Source organism: Xenopus laevis, chromosome 6L, assembly GCF_017654675.1.
Source record: "Xenopus laevis strain J_2021 chromosome 6L, Xenopus_laevis_v10.1, whole genome shotgun sequence".
Taxonomy (NCBI): domain Eukaryota; kingdom Metazoa; phylum Chordata; class Amphibia; order Anura; family Pipidae; genus Xenopus; species Xenopus laevis.
The window spans coordinates 135,075,306-135,082,412 of NC_054381.1; positions in this window are offsets into that span (position 1 = coordinate 135,075,306).

The window sequence follows — 7,107 nt, forward strand, 5'->3', positions numbered from 1 at the left end:
AGATAAATTCAAGCCACATGATACCAGGCCTCACCTCCAGGAGTGTTCTCATGTATTACTATACCATTCAATGCAGCTATGCCCCTACCTCAGTATGTAATAAAAGGAAAAAAAGTTTGCAAAGGTGCAGTAGTAACCCATAACAACCAACAAGATATTTGCTTTTAAACAGGGGACCAGTAAATGCTACCTGCTGATTGGTTGCTAAAGGTGATTAGACCTGTAGAACACGCTCTTTCTAAAATGTAACACCACTGTGAAGTACATTTGAGTGAATGAATACCTTATAGGGAAACTATAGCCCCCAAACAATGTAGGTCTCTATAAAAAGATATTGCATAAAACAGGTCATATGTAAAACCCTGCTTCATGGTAATAAACCATTTTCATAATAATGTACTTTTTTAGTAGTATGGGTAATCCTAAATAGTAAATAGCCATTTTAAAAAATAAGGGCTACCCCCTGGGATCATACGATTCACTGTGCACACAAACACACAAATCTCATTGTCTCATTCTAAACAAATGGAGGGGGAGGAGTTCAGAGAAAAACAAAACAGTTTTCCATTAGTGCTAGAAATGTTTAAAATTAAAAAATAGGCAGAATGTATTTTCAATACATGTTCTAATTATTGTGCTTTTGTTACGCAACAGTGTATATAGGTACATACTGCTCCTTTAAGAAGCAAAGGGTTTTTGAAGCAAAATGCCACAGTTGCTTTTTGCCCTAATTCATATCAAAAGGAAATGTGCTACATATAGAGGATACTAAGATCACTTGGGAATCTAAACAAAATCCATGTTGATCACTGAATATGCCAGAACAGCTGGGTGGTGGGGATCATTTTAGGACCAGATTACCAAATCGGACCAGTTTAGCTGGAGCTTCAAGCTTCTTTTTTTAAAAATATGCCTTTTTCATCATTGCTCTTACATAACCAAGGAAATGAGAGGTGAGGTGATATAATTACTAGGCAACTTATTTTGCACTGTGCATGTTTGAATGTGATTGTCATTGTGTGATTGTGCATCAAATTGTGTGTCACTTCCACGGGTATGTGTAATTTGCTTCTCTACAAATAGTTGCTCCGTGGCATCATAGATTTGTGGTTTTCATACTTATATACTATATTTCTGGTTCAAGCTGCCCTTCAAGTTCCAACATGCTATCAGGGTCCCCGTAGTTCACATCCGGGTTACAGATCTATAACAATATCGGTGTTCCAAAAATATGGGACTGTAATTATTTGCTAGGCTTAAACCTGACTCTAAATGACCTTCAGGTTGGGCTTTTAGGTCAAAGCATAAGGGGGTGTTGGTTTTGTCACCTTTAGGAAATTACCCCATGTAAGCACAACACATCTGAATGCAGGAGCATAACTAGATTGGGGCGGGCCCTGGCGCAAGACACGCAGCCGGGCCCCGCCCCCCTCTCTACACCCGGAAACTGGCCGGGAATATGCGCCGCAACAGAGGTGCGCGGACTGCCGGGGGGCCCTGAGGGGGTGCGGGCCCTGGCCCGCTCGCACCTCCTGCTCCCCCGGTAGTTCCGCCACTGTCTGAATGTGATAATAACGGTACGGTAGTGATATTCTGAGACAATATGTAATTGGTTTACATTTTTTGGAAATTTGTGGTTTTTGAGTTATTTAGCTTTTTATTCAGCAGCTCTACAGTTTAAAATTTCAGCAATCCAAATTACCTAGCAACCATACATTGATTTGAATAAGAGACTGGGATAGGTATAGGAGAGGCCTAAATAGAAATATGAGTAATAAAAAGTAGCAATAACAATACATTTGTAGCCTTAAAGAGCATTTCGTTTTTAGATGGGGTCAGTGACCCCCATTTGAAAGCTGTAAAGAGTCAGAAAAAAGGGAAAGTAATTAAAAAAACTATAAAACATAAATAATGAAGACCAAATGAAAAGTTGCTTAGAATTGGCCTTTCTATAACATACGGAAAGTTAACTTAAAGGTGAACCACCCCTTTAAGGAATTACATGTATATTTATAACCAAGCCTGGCATCAAAATTCAAATAGGACTGTTGCAGGGTGTTCAGTGATTTTTATTCAGTTACATCTAAATTATGTTGGTCATGGAGGGGCACAAGCATTAGTTGTATAGGGACCCAAGATTCTGATGGCAGCCCTGAGTACAATATAGAAGCAGACGTGTTTAGCTTTTATGAACTTTGTCTGAGTTTCTTCATAAATTCTGTTAATACATGGACATTACCAGCATTCACCAGTTTCTGTGTTTTGCAGCAACACTAAGAGGCACATTTACTAAGGGTCGAATATCGAGGGTTAATAAACCCTCGAATTAGACCCTACGATCGATGGAAGTAAAAATCGTTCGAATCGAACGATAAAATCCTTCGAATCGAACGATAAAATCCTTCGAATCGAACGATAAAATCCTTCGAATCGAACGATAAAATCCTTCGAATCGAATGATTTTAAGCGATCAATCGAAGGATTTTTCTTCGATCAAAAAAAGCTTAGAAAAGTGATGGGGAACGTCCCCATTGGCTAACATTGTACCTCGGTAGGTTTAAACTGCCGAAGTATGTAGTCAAAGTTTTTTTTTAAAGAGACAATACTTCGTCTATCAAATATTCGAATGATTTTTACTTCGAATCATTCAAATCGAAGTCGAAGGTCGTAGTAGCCTATTCGATGGTCGAAGTACCCAAAAAAATACTTTGAAATTCAAAGTTTTTTTAATTCGAATCCTTGTAAATGTGCCCCTAAGAGAGAGGCAAATAGATGAAAACACAAGGAGCCAAGTATTCTTATAAATAATTTACTTGCATTCCTTGTCTCATCTTGCACATACAAGTTTATGTGCTTGTTAATAAATGAGGCTTGCTGTATACCCTTTAACTATAACAAAGGCTTTTAACATAGCAGGAGTTGGTTCGTAATTGCACCCTGTCAGTGCACGTTCTTTGTCATTAATAGTGTTGAGATAAAGTATTCTTGATGCTCATTTCACCTAATTTAAAAGCATTTTTAAAATGATATACACAAGAATGAGATCCTTTATATAAATATATATGTTGTCCAGAAATCTCTGAACTGCAGGAAGGCCATCTCACAGAGAGCAAATAATTCTAATTTTCAAAGATTATTTACTTTGTCTCTGTTACAGAGAACAAAAGTGGTATAAAGGTGATACCTTTATTGGCTAACTAATATAATCATAGCAAGCTTTCAGAACATACTAGCTTGCTATGATTATATTAGTTAACCAATAAAGGTATCACCTTTATACCACTTTTATTATTTTTTTATTTCAAGAGTGTTGCCCCGTAACATTTTTACTGGCTAACATGGTACATAAACTTTACCTGCAATTACTTTTTCTCTGTAATAATAAAACAGTAACTTGCACTTGATGGTAACTAAGCAGCATGAATCCTATTGGGTTTAATATGGGGCCGATTCATCAATAGTCGAATATCGAGGGTTAATTAACCCTCGATATTCGACTGGGAACTAAAATCGTTCGACTTCGAATATCGAAGTCGAACGATTTTGCGCAAATCCTGCGATCGATCGATCGAAGGATTTTTCGTTCGATCAAAAAATCACAGGCAAGCCTATGGGGACCTTCCCCATAGGCTAACATTGACTTCGGTAGGTTTTATCTACCGAATTAGGTGGTCGAAGTATTTTTTAAAGAGACAGTACTTCGATTATCGAATGGTCGAATAGTCGAACGATTTTTACTTCGAATCGTTCGAATCGTTCGAATTCGATCGAATTTAACCAATTCGATGGTTGAAGTACCCAAAAAATACTTCGAAATTCGAATTTTTTTACATTCGAATTCTTCACTCGAATTTTGTAAATCTGCCCCTATGTGTTTAAATGAGTTTAGCAGACTTAAAGGGGTTGTTCAACTTCCACACTTTTTTTCAAGTTCAGTTGTTTTCAGATTGTTCAAAAGAAATAAAAGAATTTTTTAAATTGCTTTCCATTTAATTTTTTTTTTCAAAATTGAAATGTAAAGTTTAATTGCTGATTGGTTGCTATGGACAACAACAATGGTTACGTTTTTCTCCAATGTTTTATACAACATGATAAATAGGCCCCTTACAGCCTGAATATGAGGTGTGAATAAGGCAGATCCTCAGTCTGAGGTGTGAGCAATAAAGAGTCTTACAGGTGTGATTACAGTCAGAATATAAAGTGTCAAAAATTAAAGTAATTTTTTAACGCTTACACAAGGTAAACAGTTACAGTACCCCAACTTTCATGTGGGGGGTGTCACATAATGGGGGGGAGCAAGCTTTGGACAGCACTGAGCTAATGTATCAAGTTAGAACAGTTTACAGAGAGTCAGCTGCTTTAGAAAGACATAAGAAAATGAAAAATACAACTTTAAAATTTTAACTTCAACATTAGAATAATGATCACAAATGGAGAGTAACTTAAAAATGGTGAACTATCTGAAAACAACTGAACTGAAAAAGTGTTGGAAGGTGAACAACCCCTTTAAAGTATGATGATCCAAATTACAGAAAGAACTCTTATCCAGAAAATCCCAGTTCAAAAGCATTCTGGTGTACTGGGGAGGTTGTAAGCAATTTCCAGACCATTGGGGAAGATGAAGAGCTAAAGCCACAGCAAAAAATATGTATTACACATTTACCAGCAATGCACATGCCAATGCAGCCTTGGTAATTGTTTTACTAGCTATGCTGGTGTCTGGTGAAATACAAGACCCTACAAGTGCCCTGATGTACTCAGAAGAGTAACATGGTGAACTTTGTGCAGCTGTGCAAAAAAACTGGCTGGAGCACTTCTAAGGTCAGGGCCCGGGCTTCTTTTGTTGCGCCACTGCTCTGTTGGGAAAGCTCAGTCAACCTTTTTTTATTTTGAAGATCCTATGTTTTGGAGCCAAAGAACATATCTTGTGTGGTCCAGTCATGGCACTTAAAGGAACAGTTCAGTGTAAAAATAAAAACTGGGTAAATAGATAGGCTGTACAAAGTAAAAAAAAAATTCTGCTTTATAACCAATTAGTGGAAACCAAGAAAGCTGAACATTTTTTTATCTTGCACAGCCTATCTATTTACCCACTTTTTATTCTTACACTGTACACTTCCTTTAAGGGTCAATGGCCAAACTTCTGTACACTTTTCCCTTCAATCTGAGTCTTTGTTTTCCATTCTGTTTAGACTGTAAGCTCTGCAGGGGGAAGGGACCTCCTTCTAGGGTCCTGCATAGTCTGTTTTTACGGAACTACTGACCCAGATAGGCCCGGACTGGCAATCTGTGGGCTCTGGTAAATGCCTGAGGGGCTGCTATAAGGTGCCATAGAAAGTCAGTATTTAGTGGGCTGGTGGGGGCTGTTTGGGCCTCTGAGTGGGCTGATTGGGCCTCTGTGTACCTGAAATGCCAGGGCCTATTTTAATTTTCAATCCGGACCTGGACCCAGACCCACACATCCCCGTTGCTTCTGGTGTCTCCCCCTAGCAGAACCCGCCCCACAGCCTTCCAAATGCATATGTAAACTGGAATTGGTGTCAGTTAGGGTTGCCACCTGACCCGTATTTTACCGGCCTGGCTGGTAAAAATTATGGTTGATCCCAATGTTATTAATAGGGAAAAAGATAAATATATAGGAAGGCTGGTATTTTTTTTCAGAAAAGGTGGCTACCCTAGTGTCGGTATTTCTAGGCATAACAGAAAAACTTACACTCGCACACCCTGGCCGTCCAAAGGCAAACGAATCCCAGGTGCTCGATGTTAGAGGAATTGGACAACCTCAAAAACAGCGTAGACACAGGACACACCGGCACAACATGGGTAAGTCTAGCAGGATTAACCTTGCTCGTTTATTGCGGATGCAACGTTTCGGGGCGTGACCCCTTTCTCAAGCATGAGATGATGCTTGAGAAAGGGGTCACGCCCCGAAACGTTGCATCCGCAATAAACGAGCAAGGTTAATCCTGCTAGACTTACCCATGTTGTGCCGGTGTGTCCTGTGTCTACGGTATTTCTAGGCATGACAGACTCGGGAACCAGAAAAGATGTCACAAATTCTCAAGAACAACAAGGAGCTCAAGGTTATTATTCCCAGTGAACTCTCCTGTTAGCCATGCCCCCCCCCATACAGTCAGGACACTTGGTCTGTTCCACCTGAATAATTAGCAGGTACCAGACCAGCACCAGGGTTCTATCCCTCCCACTGAGTCTTTTAGTGCATGGCACCCAATCATACCTCCCAACTGTCCCGTTTTTAGAGGGACAGTCCCTCTTTTGACAGCTCAACCTGCACTCATTTGTACTGGAAAGTCCAGTTTTTCTCTGCACTGAACCTCCAGAAAAAGAAACAAAGTTTCTAACTTAATTGGCTTTTGGCCCAGAACAACAACAACAGAAGATAAGATACATTTCTAACAATTCATATGTATCTAGATAACCAATCTAGAGAAGCAAATAAGTAATTGTAACAATAGAAGATAACAAGTCCCTTGGGAAAAGTAAGATGCACAGCTTAAAGCAGGGGTCCCCAAACTTTTTTGGCCAGGGGACCAAAAAAGAGCCAATTTTTTTTCAAGGCCCAGGGGGGGGGGTTGGGAGGGGTCAGAGGGGGTTTGAGGGGGGTCGCCATCCAATTTGGGCGAACTGCCGCATTAATTGTTTGGCGGCCCAGTTCAGGACTGGCAAAACTGTAATAACTGAAAAAAAAACACAGAAATATGTTCAAACTATTATATCTTAATATTTTGTAAAATGAACATGGTTATCAGTGGGTGTGGCCACAGAAATGGGCGTGGCCAAAAAATTACACGCTATACGCGCCGACTTTTTTGTCCCTCTTTTAATTTCCAAAATGCCCCCCCTGTATGTTCTTTCCTACTCTATAAAACTAAATTCGCTTTAAAAACCCATTTATACAGACTCTATAACCAGAACAGCATTTACCTCCCAAAGAACCAGCAACTACAAACCCAAACTGCACTCACACAGATTAAAGTGCTTTTACCCAGAGAATTATAGCGGTGACGTCACGCAAAATGTGTTCCAATCCCGTTCACACGGCCACGCCCAAGTGTTATTGCTGGCAGGAGAGTGACACGTGACGTT